The sequence below is a fragment of the Adiantum capillus-veneris genome, chromosome 22 (assembly GCF_014529385.1).
Source record: "Adiantum capillus-veneris isolate H3 chromosome 22, ASM1452938v2, whole genome shotgun sequence".
Taxonomy (NCBI): Eukaryota; Viridiplantae; Streptophyta; class Polypodiopsida; order Polypodiales; family Pteridaceae; genus Adiantum; species Adiantum capillus-veneris.
Genome location: NC_140952.1, coordinates 114,803,174 through 114,826,025, shown reverse-complemented (window position 1 = coordinate 114,826,025; position 22,852 = coordinate 114,803,174). Strand labels below are relative to the sequence as shown.

The following is a 22,852-nucleotide window of genomic DNA, read 5'->3' as shown; positions in this document are numbered from 1 at the left end:
ATCCAATATCATGTATGGTGACTCCCTCTTGGGCGATGCATAATGAGAGGCGCTGTCACAAAGTGATGACATGTCTGCCTGAGAGCATGCGGGAAACCCTAGCCCTGACTGCTGCTGAAAACCCTAATCCTGCAAATCCTAATCCTAAAACCTGCGAACCCTAAAATATGCCAGAAACCCTAACCCTAACCCTAACCCTAAAACCTGTCCTAAACCCTAACCCTAACCCTAAAAGCAACATATGAGATTTCCGGATAAAGCGCTGATGATGTGGCAGGATTTCCGGAAATTACGGCGCTGAAAAAAAATCAGCTTTTGGTGATGCAAATTGCCAATGAGAGAGAGAAGATGATTTGCTTTATTTTACTAAAAGTCTCTTGTGGGAGAAAGAGAGAGAGAATTTTTGCTTTTGGATTCTGAAGCTTTTGGGGCTTTGTTTTTGGCATCCCTTGTAAAAACTTTAAGTAAGTGGTTTTGGGTTCACTCTGCAGAGCATCTGGACGCAGAGTCCGAGACTGAAACCCTAACCGCTCTCTTGTACTTTGACATTGATTAACATTACATTACATCATGGTGGGATCTCTACACAATTCTACACATCTTTAGATTCTAGGGAGGTTGAGAACACCACCTTGATTAGTCTATTGTGATCTGTGAATTGTTTTGAAGTGGTTAGTTGGTGCTGTTATGTTTGATTCTTGACTTGGAGTGTCCAAGTCTGTTACAATGGTATCAGAGCACGGCCGATTTCTCTTCTATGGGAAATCCGATCCCCAATTTTTTTTTCCGCGGCACCTATATCTTCACGCAAGGATCAGTCGACTCCCTCTACATCTGGAGATGCGAGCAGGGATCACAACGAAGATTCTGGCAGAGAGTATGGCCCGCCTCAGCTTACTCAGGTTGAGCAAAGAGAGATGAAGCGTCGTCAATTGATCGGCGATGAAATAAAGATGATACTGAGTTTTGCAAAGGACCTGAAGTTGGCAAAATATATGAGCGAGACTTCTTTTCAGGAAGTGCATGCACAGTGGCAGAAAACCACAACACCACCTCGAAACATGCTCTCAAGAAACCGTCTGATCACAAGCAATATTCAGAGAAGGAATTAGAAGAGGTGGTTGATGCATGGATTGCTCAGCTTTTTGACGCGCAAAAGCACTGCAAAAAGCACGGCAAAAAGCAGAAGAAAGGCCCAGATATTTGGGTCGTCAGTCGACATTTGACAAAGCAAAGAAACAGAAGAAGCGTGTTCGCTTTGAAGGAGTAACCAGTTCTTCTTCTTCTTCTTCTTCTGACAGTTCTTCTAGCTCTTCAGATTCGAGCAAAGAAGGAAAAAGCGAAGCAAGAAACAACGCTTCAAAAAGGGCAAGAAAAAGGCAAAGAAGTCAAAATCTCGCCCAGTGAGTGAGTTCTACAGAGGACTCGTCTACAGACAGTTCAGACTCCAATGACGGAAAATTTTATGCGAACAAAAAGAATTTTTATAAAGCCAACCAATATGACTTTCTGGAAGATAAAAGCAAGAAAGTCCAAGAGTTTAAGGAAGGTGGACAGTCGATCAAATTTGATACTTTTTCAGGATACCAAGATGCTTCGAAGGCTTTATCTTTTATACATCAATTTGACATCGCTTTTGCGGGAGGACACTACTTAGAGCACTCCAAGATTCGGAGAGCTGCCTCTTACTTTAAGGGGAATGCTCGAACTTGGTGGTGCACGCTTCTTTAGCGCCAGTTAAATGGCTGAAATTTAAGAAGCTTTTTATTTCTTCTTGGTTGACGCAAGAATATGAACGCGATATACGAGCTGCTTGGAACCATCTTCAGATGACCAAGAAAGATACAGTGAATGCTTACTGTGAGATTTTGGAGCTCTTTTCTACTTGCCTCTTCATTCAAGAAGATCTCGTTTAGAGAACGGATTGAGCGGTTCACCTTGGCTCTACCTACAGAGATCCGAGATCACTGCTTGGAGCAGAAATCAGCTTCTATTCAGGAGTTGATGAGTCATGCGAAGCGGGGCTTTGCCATTCACTCTGGTAGTTTGACCTACCCCACCAATGAGGCCATGACACAATGAGCCGAACAGACTTCTGGGAATGAAAGTAGAAAGAGAAAGAGCAACCCAGAGAAGAAGGATGCACGACCCAAGCTTACTCCTTAGGAGTGAGCTCACTTCATCAAGGAGGGGAAGTGCTTTGGATGCGGGGAACATGGACATATCTCCGCGAAGTGCCCTAAAAAGGCACCGAAAGAAGAGAATGACGAGGATGATGACAGGCTTGAGAGTTTGAGAGTAGTTGAGGAACGTGGAAGAAAAGGCAAGATGAAAACAGGACCGGTTACAGATTGTGTGGGTATCGATCCCAACACAATGGATGAGAGTACAGAACTTTGCCGAGCTTGGGGCAAAGTGAAAGATCAAGAGGCCCTGATCTTCTTTGATGGAGGAGCCAAGGCCAACTTCATTTCACCGGAATTGGCGGTGCGGCTCGAGATCACTCTCGATCGGATGGGACCACTTACGGAGGCAGTTCTAGCGGCACCCGGTAGGGACGTAGCCATTACACCTGTCATTGGCAAACTTCGATTGCATTGTCAGGGGTATTTGGGGCATGAGGACTTTTTCATAATGCCTTTGGAGGGTTGTGATGTTCTCTTAGGGATTCCCTGGTACCACAAGAACAACGTTGTGGTCGATTATCAGGCGAGGAAAGCGACTTTGACTACAGAGAAGGGCAGAACCATTGTACTTGATATTAAAGTGAAGGGCGAGTCTGTCCCTATTGTATCTGCTTTGGCCATATTGATGAAATCCAGTCTGTTTGTTTCCTTGGTACCACAAGAACAACGCCGTGGTCGATTATCGGGCGAGGAAAGCGACTTTGACTACAGAGAAGGGCAGAACCATTGTACTTGATATTAAACTGAAGGGCGAGTCTGTCCCTATTGTATCGGCTTTGGCCATTTCTATATTGATGAAATCCAGTCTGTTTGTTCACTCGATCGTTATGAAAGAATTGAGCGGTAAGGATAGGACAGCTTCTTAGAGGGCCTACCAGGCGAGTTACCACCTGCTCGTCCTGAAGATCATACCATTGATCTGATACCTGGAAGCACATCACCGAACCGGCCACCTTACCGTGTGAGCCAAGCACAGAATGAAGAGATTATGAACCAAGTGAAAGACCCCTTGGAAAAGGATCTTGCCCAGCCTAGTACTTCACCGTATTGCTCTCCAGTGTTGTTGGTTTTGAAGAAAGACGGATCTTAGAGAATGTGCGTCGATTATAGAGCTCTCAACAAAATCATTATCAAGAATAGATTTCCGATTCCTAGGATCGATGATATACTCCACATATTACAGGGATCCTCGTGCTTTAGCAGGATTGATATGAAGAGTGGATATGATCATGTCAGAATCGCGTCGGGAGACGTCTACAAGACAGCTTTTCGGATGACTTTTGGGTTATTTGAGTTTTTGGTGATGCCTTTTGGCTTAACCAATGCTCCTGCGACATTTAACAAGATGATGGACACAAATTTTTCGAGAGTACAGGCTATTTGTTGACACTTTCTTTGACGATATCATTGTTTTCTCCAAGAATGAGGCAGAACATAGAGATCATTTGCTTCAGGTCTTTCAGGCATTACGAGTTCAAAGTTAGTGATTAATGCAAAGAAAAGTGATTTTTTCCTACCAGAGATACACTTTTTGGGACACATTGTCTCAGCAGCAGGAGTGCAAATGGATCCAGCCAAGATAGAGATTATACGTGATTGGCCCGATTTGAAGAATGTCCATGAAGTTAGAAGCTTCTTGGGACTGTGTTCGTACTATAGGCGGTTCATTCGAAAGTTTGCAGAGGTTGCTTCCCCTTTGCATATCTTGACACAGAAAGGAGTCTCTTTCTCGTGGGGATCCACAGAGGTGACTGCCTTTTAGACATTGAAAGAGAAATTGACTATTGGACCAGTTTTGACTTTGCCAGACTTGCAGAAGTCATTTGAAGTATATTGTGATGCTTGTGGTCGTAGTCTGGGTGCGGTCTCAATGTAAGAAGGCCATGTTATTGCTTACGAGAGCTGATTGTTCTCAAGGCCGGAGATGACAACACAGATTTATGAGAAAGACTTTTGGCGGTTATCCATGCTCTTACTCAGTGCGGCATTACCTACTCGGAGCGGATTTTACTGTCTTTACAGACCATCAGAGTTTGTGCTACTTCTTGTCCCAGAAGCAGCTTTCGGAAAAGCAGATGCAGTGCGCGAACATCTTGTCACAGTTTCACTTCCAGATTGTCCATGTGCAGGGACAAAAGAATGTGGTGGTAGATGCTTTGTCTCGGAAGCCGTTGGTTCTGGCTATTTCCGCAATACATCATAGGAGCTTTGAGGATATGGTCGACCAGTATGCCACAAATACAGATTTTGCAAACGTTTTCACACGGATACGGGATGGGGAGACAGTAGCGGGATATTCCATTCGGGATGGCTACTTGATGAGAAAAACCGTGTTGTGCGTTACACAGCCGTCGAGGGAAAAGGTTATGACTGAATGCCACTCTCCACCTTTTACGGGTCACCGCGGCATTGCTACCACCATGAAAGGGGTAGAGAGATACTTCTTTTGGCCGAGACTCAAAAAGGATGTGGAAGAGTTTGTGCGCACTTGCTTAGTATGCCAGAAGGTCAAGTTTGACAGGCATAAAGCACAGGGATTGTTACAGCCTTTACACCCATACCCACCCGCTCCTGGGAAAGTATTGCAATGGACTTCATTTTTGATCTCCTGAGAACACAGAGCGGTCATGATGGTATTTGGGCTGTTATTGACAGATTTAGCAAACAGGCTCATTTCATTTCAGTGAAGAAAACAGTCAAGCCGGATCACTTAGCGAGACTATTTGTGGCCTAGATCTTTAGATTACATTTTTGATCTCCTGAGAACACAGAGCGGTCATGATGGTATTTGGGCTGTTATTGACAGATTTAGCAAACAGGCTCATTTCATTTCAGTGAAGAAAACAGTCAAGCTGGATCACTTAGCGAGACTATTTGTGGCCCAGATCTTTAGATTACATAGCATGCCTAAGACGGACAGAGACCCCAGATTTACGAGTTTGTTTTGGAAGGCAATTTGGGAGAACATTGGCACGCTGTTGCAGTTCTCGTCATCGTTCCACCCGCAGACTGATGGGCAATCTGAGATTGCAAATTCAGTGGTTCTAGATTTATTGAAGTCTTATATCTCAGATGAGAGGACTCAATGGGAAAAGTACCTACCTTTGGTGGAATTTGCCTACAATAACACGATACACTCTTCGACGGGGAAGGCGCCGTTTGAGATTGTTGAAGGTGCTGCGAAGGTTCCACCCTTCCTAAGCACGAAAGATAATATTTTTGAAGCGGATGAATATACGCGAGACTTAAATACTGCTTTTGCCAAGGTTCGCGAGACTTTGCAGAAGTCTCAAGAACGACAGAAAAAGGAAGCGGATCGCCATTGTCGCGACTTGAAATTGAAGGAGGATGATTGGGTGCCCTTACGTTTTGAGAAGGTACGCCTGAGAAAGAAAAAGGGAAAGGAGAGGCTTTTTCCAAAGCTTAGTATGCGATACTACGGACCTTTCCAGATCACTCAAAAGATAAATGATGTCTCCTTCCGACTGAAACTGCCTGATACTTGGAGGATTCACAATGCATTTCATGTGAGTCTCTTGAAACCTTTTAAAGGTGATGCGCCTGATGATGGGAAGCCTGATGAGCAACCCGAAGTGGAAGAAAACAAGGAGATCCTTGTTCTTGAACAGATTTTGGCACATAAGGATACGAAGAATAAAGGTAAAGTCCGAAGGCGGTTCTTGGTTAAGTTCAAGAACTATCCTGCATTGGATGCGAAGTGGATGGAGGAGGGGGACCTAGCAGATACTATGAAACTTTACCTCGATGCTTTTGGTTTAACATAGTCTACTCCAATCGGAACCCAGAATTTAGCTTGGCCAGAGATCTGGTGCAGTGCGATGCACAAGAGGGGAGTCATCCGCTCCTTTGTCAACAGATGCCTTGATTTAGATACTAGAGTCACTGATGTCTCTTTGAGCTTCAGGGATACTGAAAGCGGACAGTATTCTGCTGTATGACTTTATGAAATGAAATTCTTGATTATGATATTGATTTGTTCTTGACTTCTTTTAAGTGCAGAAACTGATAGACGAAATGATTGTAGCATTTTGGTCTAATTGATCTCGAATAGACATGGTTGCAATAGGGGTTAGTCAATTGGACATTGATGAGGTCCCGATTGCATCTAGATGCGATTGCTAGCTACGTTGCCGACAAATCATGGTCTAAGATCCGAATGAATGTTGAATGTCATGTGATGTCCTATGATGTCCTGTGATGTGACTGTCGATTGGTACATGTGCTAGATGTGTGTTCCTAGTACGTAGGTACTAACAGTCAGCGTCTGCTAAGACGGTTTATGGCTTCTGTCTGTTTTGCAGGCGTAATTGAGGGCGATGACAATGCTTTCAAGAGGGGGGTATGTCACAAAGTGATGACGTGTTTGCTCGAGAGCATGCGGGAAACCCTAGCCCTGATTGCTCCTGAAAACCCTAATCCTGCAAACCCTAACCCTAAAACCTACAAACCCTAAAATCTGCCAAAAACCCTAACCGTAACCCTAAAAGCAGCAGATGAGATTTTCGGATAAAGCGCTGATAATGTGGCAGGATTTTCGGAAATTATGGCGCTGAAAAAGAATGAGCTTTTGGCGACGCAAATTGCCAATGTGAGAGAGAGAAGATGATTTGATTTATTTTACTAAAACTCTCTTGTAAGAGAGAGAGAGAGAGAGAGAGAGAGAGAGAGAGAGAGAGAGAGAGAGAGAGAATTTTTGCTTTCGGATTCTGAAGCTTTTGGGGGTCTGTTTTTGGCATCCCTTGTAAAAACTTTAAGTAAGTGGTTTTGGGTTCACTCCGCAGAGCATCTAGACGCAGAGTCTGAGAGTGAAACCCTAACCGCTCTCTTGTACTTTGACATTGATTAATACATAAAGAAATATCGAAAGGGGCGCCAGTCTTTGGGGCCAATATCTCTAGGCACGGAACTCCGCCGGGCCAGTGCAAGTCTATTGTGATCTGTGAATTGTTTTGAAGTGGTTATTTGGTGCTGTCGTGATTGATTCTTGACTGGAGTGTCCAAGTCTGTTACATGTGCTGGGGGCAAAATAGCATATTGCAATGTAGAGTGGCCACCCTGACTCCTCTCTCACTCTGACCCACATATATCTGGCCTTCACATCCCTCTGAACAATGTGAATGAGGGGTTGGAGCTTCTCCCTGAATAGAACTGCCACACCTCCTGACCCCCGTCCTCTATGCGTTGATCTCACTTCCTGCGTACAAGTAGTCTCCCAATGGTATCCCGTCACTCTAGGTACTGTGCTGCCAGGAGTCTGATGCGTTTCCGAGTAAAAAATAATGTCTCTTCCTTTATAGCTATCCTCAAATGCGCCTACGTCTTGATCCGTTACAATTCCGTTTTGCCATTTTAAGGTTGGTCCCATAGGTCTCGCACCGTCATGCGGTGCGTTTTTCCAACACCACTACTCTCCCTCCCCTGTAGAAAGCAATTATCCCTTTCTCCCTTGCCGACTTGATCTCTAGCATCATTTCTTGCATGCGTGCTACCTATGTTAGGGTGAGGTCATCACCCAAAAATATCCCAGTTTGCTTGAGTGTTGGTCTTTTTTTCAGGAATCCCTTCCAAGGTTCTAGTGTAGGGAAACGTATAATGAGTGCTCTTTCCTTGGGCCTTCCTTTTTCATCGCTTCCCTTCTTGCCAACTCTCAAAGCACCTATGTGTGGGTTCAGAAATACCCATGCGCTTCAAGAGCTCTTTCACTTCTTCTTCTACTTTTCCAATGTCTTTGAGACGTGTGACACGCACATGAAGGGCTCTAGTCTTTCTCTTTTTCTCCTTTTCAATTGTCATATTGATGATAGTTGATGTCGCTGTGGTTTCAGACATCTTATCTTTTCCTTTCTTTGCGTCCCCGATCCACTTTTCAGCTTTATCAACCTTCTCTTGTGTTTTGAAAAGGTGCTTGTCACAAACTGGTAATGTGGCATGCCCGAACACAATCACAAGGTGCATGCCCGAAAAAACGCGGCGGTAGGCTGACGTGGCAGTACCGTACGGAAGCTCCCTGATTTGCGGTGCAAAAAGCAGCCAGTTGTACAAAAATTTTGTTTTTGCGCTGGCTGGAAATTGCGTGGGCTGAATTGGTTGCTTTTGGGCTCAATTGCTTTATTTTAGAGAAGCTTTTGATTGCTGCTTTTGGGGCTCTGCTTTTGGGCATCCCTTGTAACTTATCAATAAGTGGGCAGGGCACTCACTTCTCAGAGCATTTGGACGCAGAGTCTGAGAGTGAGAACCCTCCCACTCTCTTGTATTTTGAACAGAAATTAATACAAAAAAAAACCGAAAGGGGCGTCAGTCTTTGGGGCCAATATCTCTAGGCATGGATTTCCGCCGAGCTGTAATTCCCTGTTTTTCACTGCCGGGTGCCCAAAAGCCTATACACGCATCCCAAGGCTCTCACGAGGCTCCCCCGGGGTTCCCTTGCAGTTTAGGTGCGAAATCCTAAACCTGCAGAAAAACACAGCAGGCTGTAATTCGCTGTTTCGGATCGTTTTTAGCGGAGTGAACACGCCTACGCGTGTCCCAAGGGCTCCCGCACACAATAGGACAGTTCCCCTGTGAATTGGACGAGTTTTCACATGAGAAAACTCTCCGAACTCGCAATCTTTCGCGATGGAACTGTGTGTACCTGTGGGGGATTAGCAATAGCTAATCCGGTTTCTGTTCAGAAGGCTCTTGCCTTGGCAAACGCGCATAAACCCCCAGAACTGTACATGTTCATCTGAGTAGTCCAACTAGTGGGGCATTACCATATGTGCCAAAGGGGAGAGAGAGATGCACAAGAGCAAATCATCGCGCTACATGAGACAGAGGAGAAGGCAAGCTTTCCATTAAAGCTGTAGACCTGCACCCACTACTCGCACACACACACACTGTAGGTCACTTATTGAGCAAAAAATAGCCCCCAGCCTCAAATGGGCGCCTCCTCTTGCTGAGGTGTCCTGCAGGCTGTTCTCCTCCTACCAAGTGTCCAGTTTGCCCCTTTGAGTTAATTCCCTAGTTCCCACTGACTTATAAAGTTGTAAGTGACTTTCCGAGTGGCCCAGACTTCATTTGGCGCACACATGCTTACATACTCATCAGAATTCAGTGCTAATTGGCCCAACCAGTCCTAGACTGACCGACTCAGACTCCTGATGTGAGAAACCTATTCGGCCAGAGCCGTTTCACACTGGCCATGCAATGTCCACTTGCACCTTTTCAAGGGTTCCGGGGAAAACAAGTAAAAATAAAAATAAATAAAAATATCTAGTACTTATTTACGAAAGGCAATAGGAAAAATACACCTCTTGGTGACAGATGGGACCACAAACAGAGGCAGGCATCCGACAGGGACGTGGCCATTACACGTGTCATTGGCAAACTTCGGTTGCATTGTCAGGGGTATTTGGGGCAAGAGGAATTCTACATAATGCCCTTGGAAGGTTGTGATGTCTCCTGGGAGTCGCTTGGTACCATAAGAACAACGCCGCGGTCGATTATCGAGCAAAGAAAGCGATATTGACTACTGAAAGGGGCCGAAACATTGTACTTGATGTGAAACTGAAGGGCGAGTCTGTCCCTATTGTATCGGCTTCGGTCGTTTCGAAAATAATGAAATCGAGTCTGTTTGTTTACTCGATCTTTTTGAAAGAGCTGAATGATGAACATAGGAAAAATATGTCCGAACTTGATAAAGAACGCCAAGATTTTCTCCACACTCATGCCGATTGCTTTTTTGAGGGCCTGCCAGGCGAGTTGCTACCAGCTCGTCCTGAGGATCATACCATTGATCTGATGCCTGGAAGCACACCACCTAACCGGCCACCTTACCGTGTGAGCTGATCCGAGAGTAAAGAGATTATGAACCAAGTGAAAGACCCCTTGGAAAAGGGTCTTATCCAGCGGAGTACTTCACCTTACTGCTCTTTGGTGTTGTTGGTTTTGAAGAAAGATGGATCTTGGAGAATGTGCATTGATTATAGAGCTTTCAACAAAATCACCATCAAGAATCGATTTTCGATTCCTAGGGTCGATGATATTCTAGACCGACTACAGGGATCCTCTTGTTTCAGTAGAATCGATTTCAAGAGCGGATATCATCATATCCGAATCGTGCCGGGAGATGTCTACAAGACATGACAACTTTTCGGACGACCTTTGGTTTATTTGAATTTTTGGTGATGCCTTTTGGCCTTACCAATGCTCGAGCGACCTTTAACCGAATGATGGACATGATTTTTAGAGAGTACAGATCTTTTGTTGGCACTTTCTTTGATGACATTATTGTCTTCTCCAAGGATGAGGCAGAACATAGAGAACATCTGCTACAGGTCTTTCAGGCATTGCGGGATCACAAGTTGGTGATCAATGCAAAGAAGAGTGAATTTTTCTTATCAGAGATACACTTTTTGGGACACATCGTCTCAGCATCAGGAGTGCAGATGGACCCGGCCAAGATTGAGACTATACGTGATGGGCCCGATTTGAAGAATTTCCATGAAGTTAGAAGCTTCTTGGGCTTATGTTCTTACTACCGGCGGTTCATTAGAAAGTTTGCAGAGGTGGCTTCCCCTTTGCATATTTTGACACAGAAAGGAGTCCCTTTCTCCTGGGGACCCATAAAGGTGTCTGCCTTCCAGACATTGAAAGAGAAATTGACTACAGGACCAGTTTTGACTTTGCCGGATTTGCAGAAGTCATTCAAAGTATATTGTGATGCTTGTGGTCGTAGTTTGGGTGCGGTCTTAATGCAAGAAGGCCATGTCATTGCCTATGAGAGCCAATTGTTTTCAAGGCTGGAATTGACAGAACAGATATCACCAGAGTTTACGCTTCTTGTCACAGAAGCAGCTATCAGAAAAGCAGATGCGGTGGGCGAACATCTTGTCACAGTTTCACTTCCAGATTGTCCATGTGCAGGAACAAAAGAACTTGGTGGCAGATGCTTTGTCCCGGAAGCCGTTGGTCTTGGCTATTTCCGCGATACATTATAGAAGCTTCGAGGATATGGTTGATCAGTACGCCACAGATTTAGATTTTGCAGATGTATTCGGTTGAATACAGACTGGGGAGGTAGTAGCGGGATATTCCATTTGGGATGGCTACTTGATGAAAAAAACGATGTTGTGCGTTACACAGCCGTTGAGAGAAAAGGTTCTAACCGAATGCCACTATCCACCATTTACGGGTCATTGCGGCATTGATTCCACCTTGAAAGGTGTGGAGAGATACTTCTTCTGGCCGAGACTCAAGAAGGACGTGGACGATTTTGTATGCAGATGCTTGGCATTCGAGAAGGTCAAGTTTGACAGGCATAAAGCACAGGGATTGTTACAGCCTTTGCCCATTCCCACCCGCCCCTGGGAAAGTGTTGCTATGGATTTCATTTTTGATCTCCCAAAGACATAGAGTGGGCACGATGGTATCTCGACTGTTATTGACAGATTTAGCAAGCAAGCTCATTTCATTCTAGTGAAGAAAACAGTCAAGCCGGATCACTTAGCGAGACTGTTCATTGCCAAGATATTCAGATTACATGGCATGCTTGAGACAATTGTCTCTGGCAGAGATCCCTGTTTCACGAGTTTGTTTTGGAAGGCTATTTGGGAGAATATTGGCACGCAGTTGCAGTTCTCGTCATCTTTCCACCCGCAGACAAATTGGCAATCTGAGATTGCAAATTCAGTCGTATTGGGTTTATTGAAGTCTTACATTTTGGATCAGAAGACTCAATGGGAATTTTTTTTTGCCTTTGGTGGAATTTGCCTATAATAACACGATTCACTCTTTGACGGGGAAGGCGAAGAGTAAAGTCTTACATTTCGGATCAGAAGACTCAATGGGAAAAGTTTTTGCCTTTGGTGGAGTTTGCCTACAATAACACAATTCACTCTTCCACGGGGAAGGCTCCATTTGAGATTATTGAAGTTGCTCCGAAGGTTCCATCCTTCTTAAGCACGAAAGATAAGATGAAGCCAACCAGTACACGAGGGACCTGGACACCGCTTTTGCCAAGGTCTGGGAGGCTTTAAAGAAATCTCAGGAAAGACACAAAAAAGCAGCATATTGACATCGTCGCGATTTGAAATTAAAGGAGAACGATTGGGTGCTCTTATGTTTTGAGAAGGCACGGTTTTTTCCAAAGCTTAGCATGAGATACTATGGACCTTTCCAGATAAAAGAAAAGATAAATGATGTCTCCTTTAGACTCAAGCTACCCGATACTTGGAGAATTCACAATGCTTTTCATGTGAGTCTCTTGAACCCTTTCAAAGGCGATGTGCTCGATGATGGGGAGCCAGATGAGCAATCCGAAGTGGAGGAAAATGAGGAGATACTCGTTCCATAACAGATACTGGCACATAAAGATAGAAAGATTAAAGGTAAAGCGATAAGATGGTTCTTGGTTAAATTCAAGAACTATCCCGCATTGGATGCGAAGTGGATGGAGGAGGAGGACTTGACAGATACTCCTCAGACTGTGAACCTTTACCTTGAAGCATTCGGTTTAGCATAGTCTACTCCGATAGAACCCCGATTTCAACATGGGCGAATCTAGTGCAGTGGGTATGCACAAGAGGGGAGTCACTCACTCCTTTGTCGACAGATTGCCCCGATACCTTGATTTGATATAGAGTCACTGATGTCCCTTTGGGTTTCAGGGATATTGTTGAGCTGATAGTATTCTGTTGTATGACTTTATGATTTGGATTTCTCGATAATGAAAATGATTCTGATTGATTTGTACTTGACTCCTTTGAGTGCGGGAACTGATAGAGAAAACGACTGCAGCATTTCGGTCTTATAAATCTCTACGGACATGATTGCAATAAGGATTAGTAATCGGGCATCTGTGACGTCCTGATTGGATCTAGATGCGATTGCTAAATATGTTGCCGATTAATCATGGTCTGAGATTTGGAATGATTTTGAATGTGATTTGCCAAGTGATGTCCTGTGATGTGGTATATGTGCTAGATGTGTTGTTCCTAGTGCGTCGGTACTAACAGTAAGTGTCTGCTAAGACAGTTTATGGCCTCTGTCTGTTTTGTAGGCGTAATCGAGGGCGGTTACAATGCGGTATGTCACAAATTGGTGACGTGGCATGCCCGGACACAATCGCAGCAAGGTACAAGCCCGAAAAATGCGGCCCAGGCTGACGTGGTAGTACCGTACGAAAGCTCCGTGATTTGCTGCGCAAAAAGCGTTCAACTGTACGGAAATTTTTCTTTTGCGCTGGTTGGAAATTGCGTAGGCTGAATTGGCTGCTTTTGGGCTCAATTGCTTTATTTTAGAGAAGCTTTTGATTATTGCTTTTGGGCCCCTTGTAACTTATAAATAAGTGGGCAGGGCCCTCACTTCTCTGAGCATGTGGATGCAGAGTTTGAGAGTGAGAACCCTCCCACTCTCTTGTTTATGTGCTTCGATCAATGCATCCTTTTCATTCATGCGTTCTTCCATTTTTGATTTCCAGGATTCAAACATAGCAAGTGCATCCTCTAATCTTTTCTGTGTCATACATTTCATTACATTCACTTGTGCCCTCACAATTGTCTGCATTTCAGCCTTCAATGATGCGTACATCTCGTCACGCTTTTCTTTCCTCATATCTGCATACATAGCTTTTTTGTAACTTTCCGCATTTGCATATATCTCTTTTTCAATGACCCCTCAAGAGGCTCAGCTCCGTCTTAATCATCATTTGTACCTTCTCATACATTAAGTCATCTTTGACTCTAGAAAGTTTCTCCGCTTTCACAGAACTTGGCGATAGTGTGCTCTCTCGAAACCCCCGCCTAAATGTCGCATTCGATTTAGGCGAGGTTTCATAAATGCTGTCATCCCCGACATCAACTTGTCGGTCCATCCTCAAGCACCCTCAGTCTCTGCGCGTTACAATCTGATACAATCTTCGTGGATGTAATTCAATGTCTGTGTACAAAATAAAATGAAATAGAGTGAAAAACTAAAATCATCATCATCAATGCCTGGGGATGCCCGACATCGGGCGTTGTCTGAGAAAGTATTGCATCGGTCATTGAAGAGCATCCTCAATGTCTGCCTCTGTAAATAGTAGTACTAGACGTCTCCCCTGTCGTGCTAGAATAGCCCTGATCCTTTGATGAAGCCTCCGTCAATGTTGTGGTTGTGAGAGTATACGTGTGTGGAAGAGAGAGAGAGAGAGAGAGAGAGAGAGAGAGAGAGAGAGAGAGAGAGAGAGAGAGAGAGAGAGAGAGAGAGAGAGAGAGAGAGAGAGAGAGATGATGAAATGAAATGTTATATTAACGTCTTCAAAAGGCGAAAATGACCTATGAGACCAATCTGTTGCAAAATGGTGAATCTAATACCATGTCTGGGTACAAAAGAACTAGATACTACTACTATAATCCATCCTCATCTGCACTCTGGATATCGAGAGAGTATGGATCGAATCCTCTGCTGTAGTCTCCGTCGATGCTGTGTAGCCCCTCTCCTCAATCGTGGTCGTCTAGATCTCCATAGCTCCAGTGCTCAGTCGATGAGAATGCCGGTAGTGGTAGAGAGAGAGAGAGAGAGAGAGAGAGAGAGAGAGAGAGAGAGAGAGAGAGAGAGAGAGAGAGAGAGAGAGAGAGAGAGAGAGAGAGAGAGCACAAACCAAAATGCTTGAGTAGGGAAGAGGGGGTGATCAACCACCCATGACTACTAGAACAAGAGACCAATACAACCGTATGTCAAGACTATGTGGAAGTGGGTCCTCCCCTTGGCCCCATATATAGGTACCCAAGCGGGAGGTAGGGCAATGCAAGGAAAAGCCCCCACGACCCAACAAGAAAAATAGGATTATAGAGGGTGCCCGAACAAGGTGGGTGACTGGATAGTGCAGTGGATGGCAAGTCGGGAGACATATTAGCCATACATGTATGCCCTAGACCTAAGTGACATAGTAGAGTGGTGTAAATCTAACACCCCCTCTCAGCACCTGATGCTGAACAAACCGCATGGTGTGAGGCAAATGATAAGATGTTTGCTTCCATGTCCCACTGAAGGACAATACTCTGGGAGTGTAGCAGCAGTCTGGGGTGGCACGACCGCCGAGAGATCTTCATGGTAAAGTGCCGTCACAAGCAGTGTAGCGAACTGTTGTACTCCGCTGATACAGGGTGAAGATACTGCGTGAAGGTCCCGAACTGATTGTGAAAACAACTCCTTGTCATAAAAGAAGTGCCAATTGACTTGCAAGTGTCTTGCCCAATAGGATTTGTGGTGTCTGTAGTCAAACCGTCTGGAGAAATTGGAGGAACCATCATCAGTATGCACGGAAGCCTGTCAATGCATGAACCTGTAACCCAGTGTGGCTAGGTGTCTAAGCTGTGTAAAACTCCAGGAAGGCCAGATGTAGCAATCTGCACCGTAATCGTCCTCCGAAACAAGGAAAGCAAGATTAAGCAGTCTGTACTGTAGAAGCTACTGTAAATTGCAGCAGTCATCGAGAGACTGCATGGACTATATGCTACCTGATGAAGTGCCAACGTCCTTGATTGGCTCGGACTTCGAGGTGAGTATCTGTAGGACCATCTCTTGCATGCGTTGGTCTCTTTGCGCCTCACACTCCAACTCCATAGCTGCTCGCTTTTCTTCGGCCGCTATTCGTTGAGCTTTGCGCGCTTGTTCGCGCTCAAGCTCCATAGTCACCTTTCGTCCTTCGGCCGCCAAGCGTGCTTGATTGGCCAGCTGCTAAGTGCACGGTCTGCTCTCAATGAGTGAAAAGAGGAACAAGGGAAGGCTGGACAAGCCCTTCTTTCTTGGGTTACTTGCCACTCTTCAAAAACACGATTAGGAATCGACACGCCCAAGTGGACTTGGGTTATGTGTGACTGCAACAAGCAAATTTTTTTTTTTTGTGGTTCTTTCCTCGAGTGATACAACACACTGTCAAAAGCTCTGATACCAATGTAAGGTGTAGCGGAAGTGAATGTTCATAGTGCTTAGGATGAGTGCTCCAAACTGTGCTCAAGGGTTCCTTTTACTTGAGGAAGGGAGAGCCTTCCGCTCCTCTTAGAGAGAGAGAGAGTGCAAGTGCAATGATCACAAACAAAGTGAATGCTACTGTGAATGAGAGTGCTGAGAATGAATCAGAGAGAGAGAGAGAGAGAGAGAGAGAGAGAGAGAGAGAGAGAGAGAGAGAGAGAGAGAGACGACACCACGCGGTTCTCAAAACCCCCGAGAGAGGTTTATGCTATAGATTGCACAAATCTAGTACAATGATCTAGATGCTGTGAACTTGATGATGACAATGTCGACGACGATGATGGAGACTATGACGCTGATGACGATGGTGTCGTTGTCAAGTCCGGGATCTGCGATGATGGCGATGAAGGTGTTGAGATAGGGATCCGCGATGATGGTGACAAAGGTGTCGTCGTCAAGATAGGGACTACGATGACGATGATGATGACGATATCGAGGATGATGATGGTGTCAACAACGACGTCAACGATGCTCTGTTGGGGATTTGCTCCTGTGGTGACACTGCGGCATGGATCTACAACAGTTTCGCCGGACTAGGGCTGAAATGCAAGAACGCCGGTTGATCTGGCTGAATTCTGAAAATGCCAGGCTGATCTGCTGAATTCTGAAAACGCTAGGCTGATGTGGTACTAGATGGGGAATTTGGCGAGGATCTGCAACCAGAGGGTGCGGGTTCTCGCGAGGCTAAGGCTGAAAACTGAAAACGCTGACAGAACTTGTTGAATCTGCAAACGTTAGGCTGATCTGCTGAGAAAACGTTGGGCAAGTTGTCTGGTTGCACTCTGCACTTGTGCATTGAGCTTGTCTTCTATTTTCTGCTTCTACTGAGTGCCCACTGGGTTTCTTTTATAATTCCTTAACAATTTGCCCTACCTACTTTTCCAACAAAATTCACTTATTAATAAATAAGTGAAAAATGTGTACTTTGGGGAAAAAGGGTTCAATGCTCTAAAAAATGCTGATGCTTGGTACTGTATCATGATACTAATGATCTTGGGTTGTGCAGTCAGAGGGTATGCAGCTACTCTAAGTGCCTGGACATGCACGGCCTGCACATAGGCTCACAAAGGTGCTAGAATACTACCTAGGCTTCCTAAACCCTAGAAGTAAGAACAACTTGTCCTAGCTGTTGACTAGAAGATGAACCAAATACTGGAAAGGACACTGAAAGGGATACTAATGTGTTGATAGTATCCTGCTTTATGACTTTCTAAATAGATCTTTGAAATAGAAATTCCCAAAGATGACTGTGGGATGAGATTGCTACATAGCGATAAGATGACTAGAACCGAATGCTTTAAACACTCTGTCCAGTATGAACTAAGTGTCTGATTGATGAACTGGAATTTCTGGATATGATTACTCACACATGTCATTGAGTGCAGGATTGAATGATGGAATGATTGACGAAATGACTCCATCATTTCGGTCTTGAGAAATCTATGGACATGATCGCAATAAGGATTAGTTAATCTGACATCAGTGAGGTCCGGTGTGGATCTAGATGCGGTTGCTAAATACATTGCTAGGAATCATGCTCCTAGATCAGAATGGATTCTATGTGTTATGATATGAACGTGATGTGACTGTTGTCTTTATACAAGTGCTGGATTTGTGTCGACTAGTGTGTTGGTAAGTTAGAGTTAGTGTCTATTGAATTGGTCTATGGCTCATGTCTGATTTTGCAGGCGTAATGGATGGCGATTACAATTCTTTCAAGAGGGGGGTATGTCACAAACTGATGACGTGGCATGACTGCATGGGGCAAGGAGCTGATGACGTGGACAACCATACGGATCCCCGCTGATTGCGTTGACATGCTGACGTGGCAGCAATATGAACCTCCTACGTTTTGCGTTGACATGCCACGTGGCAGGCTGTACGGATTTCCCCAATTTGTGCTACGCTTTTGGAGGCAATTTTCGGACTAGATGCTTTTGGGATTGATTGCTTTTGAACTAATTGCTTTTGGGGCATCCCTTGCAAGAATAAATAGAGCCCTTGGGGCCTCACTTTGCAGAGCATCTAGATGCAGAGTTTGAGAGCAGAGGTCCCTTGGGAGTTGTAACTTTGCTCAAGCATTAATATAAAAATAAATACCGAAAGAAGCGCTAGATTTGGGGCCAATACCTTTGGGCACATAACTACGCCGGGCCGTGTCACTCTAATTTTAAAGTGTGATAAAGTTGTGAAGTATTTTAAGTGATTCTCTCGTGTGTCGTGCCAGATTTCCGACTTGGGGTGTCCAAGTCTGTAACAACATCACCAAATATTCGTACAAGCCAAAGGTCATCCTAAAAGCCGTCTTGTAGACGTCTCTGAAAGCAATTCGGATATGATGATAACCACTCTTCAGATCAATTTGGCTAAAACAAGTAGAACCTTGAAGTCTGTCGAGTATATTATCGATCCTCGAAATAGGGAACCTGTTCTTGATTGTGATTTTATTGAGAGCTCTATAGTCAGTGCACATTCTCCAAGATCCATCTTTCTTTAAAACCAGCAACATGGGCGAACAAAATGGTGAAGTACTAGGTTGGATGAGGCTCTTCTCAAGAAGTTCTTTTACTTGGTTCATTGTTTCTTCATTTTGGGCTCAACTAACTCGGGAAGGTGGCCGGTTCGGTGGTGTACTACCGAGAATCAAATCAATCGTGTGATCTTCAAGACGTGAAGGAGGTAACTCGCTTGGTAGGCCTTCAAAGAAACACTCATCTTGTGCATGTAGAAATTCTTGTCGTTCCTTTTCTAGATCAGACATATTTGACCTTTGTTCATCAATTCAGTTCGTTCAAGAAGATCCAGTAAACGAAAAGACTGGATTTCATTAATTTGGAAACGGCCGAAGCCGATACAAGTGGGACGGACTCTCTCTTCAATTTTACATGGAGTACAATACCTCTTCCCTTCTCATTCTTCAAGATGGCTTTCCTTGCCCTATAATCGACCACGGCGCTGTTTCTGTGGAGCCAAGGGATTCCTCGAAGGAGGTCACATCCTTCCAAAGGCATGATGTAAAAGTCGTCGTGCCCTAAATACCTCTGACAATGCAAACAAACTTTGCCAATGACAGGTGTAATGGCAACATCCCGTCCGGGCGCCGCTAGAAGAGTCTCGGCCTGTGGTTACATTTCCTCGACCTGCCAATTTTGGTGAAATAAAGCTGGCCTTGGCTCCTCCATAAGAGAAGATTAGGGCTTCTTGGTCTCGCAATTTGCCCCATGCTAGGCAAAGTTCAGTACTCTCATCCATCTGATCAGGGCCAATTCCCACAGAGCCTTGTACCAGTCCTTCCTTCTTCTTTCCTTTTCTTCCGCGCTCTTCGACTACTCTAGAGCTCTCTGACTTTTCTTATGGTTGTCCTCTGGGTGCCTTGTGCGGGCACCGTGCGGACACATGTCCATGTTCTCCACATTCAAAACACTTCCCCATTTTGAGATACTCAGGTCGCTGTTCCTCTGTCAAACGAGGACTTGTGTCTTTCTTTTTTCGAAACTTCCCTCTTCTTCTGTTATCGTCATTCTAATTTTGTCCGGTCCTTGTTGTCAAAAGTTCATCAGTTGGATACGTAAGAGCACTCGAATGCATAGCAAACCCTTGCTTAGCCTGTCCATCCGTTGTTGTATGGACTCAGACTTCTGCAATAAGCAGTAATCTTGTATCTCTTTAGGTAGACTACAACAAAATCACTGGCGATCTGTTGCTTAAAGCTTATCTTTTTAAAAGAAGAGGCCAGTAGAAAAGTATCCCAAAATCTCTTGCAGTAGATATCCAAAGTGTCTTCCTTGGTCATCCGAAGAAGATTCCAAGCACGTTCATACTCCCGAGTGAGCCAAGAGGAAGTGAAAAGCTGCTTGAACTGCAGCCACTTTCTTGGTGCTTCCTTTTGTAGCCGAAGAGTGGACCACCATGTTTGTGCATTTCCTTTCAAATAGGATGCTGCCTCCTGACCTTGGAGTGCTCTCCAAAATAAGCTATGTCGAACTGTTGAATAAAGGCGAGAGCCTTATGAGTGTCTCGGAAGCCTGAAAAATATCAAACTTTAGTGCTTATCCACCCTCCTTGAAATCTTTGGTCTTCTTGCTCTCGTCCTCGAAAAATCGTATTGGTTAGCTCTGTAGAAGTGCTTCCTCTTAGAGTAAAACATCTACTTATCGGAGTCCGAACTCTTAGAAGAGGATGAGTCCCCCTCAGAATGGTCTGAAGATTTTCGAGATCTTCGGTGGGATCTGCTCTTTTTAGCATTCTTCTTGTTCTTGCCGTGCCTTTGAATCTTTTCGTTTTCTGCTCTTTTTGTCCTCCTCACTAGAATCAGAGGATGAAGAGTTGTCGGAACTATCAGGATGAGGATGAACTGACAACACCCTCAAAACGTACGTGCTTCTTTGTCTTTCGTGCATTTGCAAAAGTAGACTTGTGACCCAAGTAGCCGGGGTAGTCTGCTTCTCGACTGCGTCTCTTTGAATGCTTCTTGTTCTTCAAGAGTCGGTTGACTCTTCTTTCTACTACGTCATCAAGTTCATCTTTGGTGTACACTCGCGGGGCAGATGTTTTCTTCAAAGCGGGCTTTAGAGGTGAGTCGATGGCTATACGCCACCGGGAATGCACTGCATCAATTGGGTGCTTGGTCAAAAATGTTGCATATTTTGGATCTTTAGAATATTGGAGCATCTGCTGAGCACAAGCATCAACTTGTTGTTGACGCTGCATCTCCGTTTGTTCATATTCCATCGGTGGGTATTCCATCGGTGGGTATGGCCCATATTCTTCTCTCTAGTCGATGGAAGGTGGGCGTCGTCCATTCGAATCTTTCGTGCTTTCACCCGAACCTGGTTCGTCAGGTGTAACCGCTCCTTCCGGGATTCGTCGACTAAATCCATGTGTGTCGCGGCAGAAGGGATCGGATTCTCCGTAGAAGGAAAATCCATTGAGCTCTGATACCATTGTAACAAACATGGACACCCCAAGTCGGGAATTTGGCATGACACACAAGAAAATACTTAAAACCACTTAATAGAATCTTATCACAATTTAAGAGGGAGACAACATGGCCCGGCGTAGTTCTGTGACCAAAAGTATTGGCCTCAAAGTCTAGCGCCCCTTTTGGTATTTATTTTTATATTAATGCTTGAGCAAAGTACAAAGTCCGAGGGTCCTCTCTGCTCAGTGCTCCCAAGCTAATATGAGGGAAAGAGAGACCCTAGATACAAATTTATAGGCCCATGGCCTTGCAAAAGCAATCTCATGAAAAGCTACATGATTCAAAAGCATCAGATCCCAAAAGCTAGCACTGGAGTTGCTTCTGTAATTTGCGAAAATCCGTACGGATGCGACGTCAGCTGTCAGCATGATTCACGGGACTGTACAGACAACCTGCCACGTCAACATTTTTGCGCGATTTATTTTTTTAATGAGTCTTGTGTCCTCTAGGGCCCCATTGGACGGGACCCTATAAGTTGGAAACAACTTATTCGTTAAGTCTTGTCAGTTTCTAGGGCGGACATGCCACGTCATCATTTTGTGATACTTTGTAGGTGAGTTTTAATAAACTCAAGTTTCATACCTTGGTTTTAAAAAATCCTTGGCCACATTAAAACAAAGAAGGTTGATAAAAAACTCAACGCAAAAGAAGATTAGAACGAGCGTATCGTATTTGCCAAACGAATTGAGCAGCAAGTGAGGCGTGGAAAGAGAGGAGTCTGCATTGTGCACAGCCTTCCAGCGAAATGCTAATCCTCCACGTTGGCAGCGTTGTCTCTCCCTTTGGAATCCCACGTGGAGTTTATCTCTCTTCTCACGATGCAACAATGCAACGTTCTCTCTCTTCCGATGCATTTGATGGTGGGGAACAAAGGAAGCAAACACAAAGCAAGTGGAGAGAGGTAACTCTCTCTCTCTCTCTCTCTCTCTCTCTCTCTCTCTCTCTCTCTCTCTCTCTTCCCCCCCCCCCCCCCCCCCCCCCGCTTTGTGGGACGAACAAACCGACCATAGCCACCATTCGGCAGCACCCCCGTGTTGGGGCAGTGTCCGAGGACGTAGGCGTGCACATGTAAGGCCGGGCATCCCATAGCACCTGGCCTCACCTCTTCAAGGTGACGTCGCGCACGCCTAGCCTCATGGACTAACCACTGGCACTTTGCGAGTGGGGGTCGAAAGTTGCAAATGAGGCCTTGGCCCCCCCTTTATAGAAGTGGCCGGCCACACTGGCCGGGTTCATAGTATGTCCGCTTGGACACTGGCCGACGGTGTCTTTATACAAGATCCCCTCTCTTGTAAGTGGGACATAACATAGAGGGTCACTTATATACCTGAAATAAGTGACCTAGAGCCCTAAAACAAGGGACATCCGAGTTTGGGGATGGTTGGCTCTAATAAGTTGCCACTCCATCAAAATAATGAACAGTGGCTTAAAAGGCTAATAAGTGTGCCACCTCATCTAAAAATATGCCACATCAGCTAGAAAGCTAATAAATGGGCAAAATGGGCATATGCAGGGCCATTGTGGCCATACAATCATGATATTCCACTGTTCGGTGATGACGGATCTCCGACGGAGGCTACTCAATTAGTGTTTTATCTACCGTCAAATAGGGCATTTGACGACCCTAGTCCGCAGGATATGCAAATTGAGATTTCTGCCTTGGCAGTGCCTG

At 45.0% G+C, this 22,852-nt stretch overlaps 1 protein-coding gene across 1 annotated transcript in view; it reads left to right on the top strand.

The window, feature by feature from the left end:
• Positions 1 to 22,852, top strand: part of LOC147430055 (glycerol-3-phosphate dehydrogenase SDP6, mitochondrial-like) — a 63,757-nt gene that overhangs the window by 12,846 nt on the left and 28,059 nt on the right. The gene's annotated exons all lie outside the window — the stretch shown is intronic.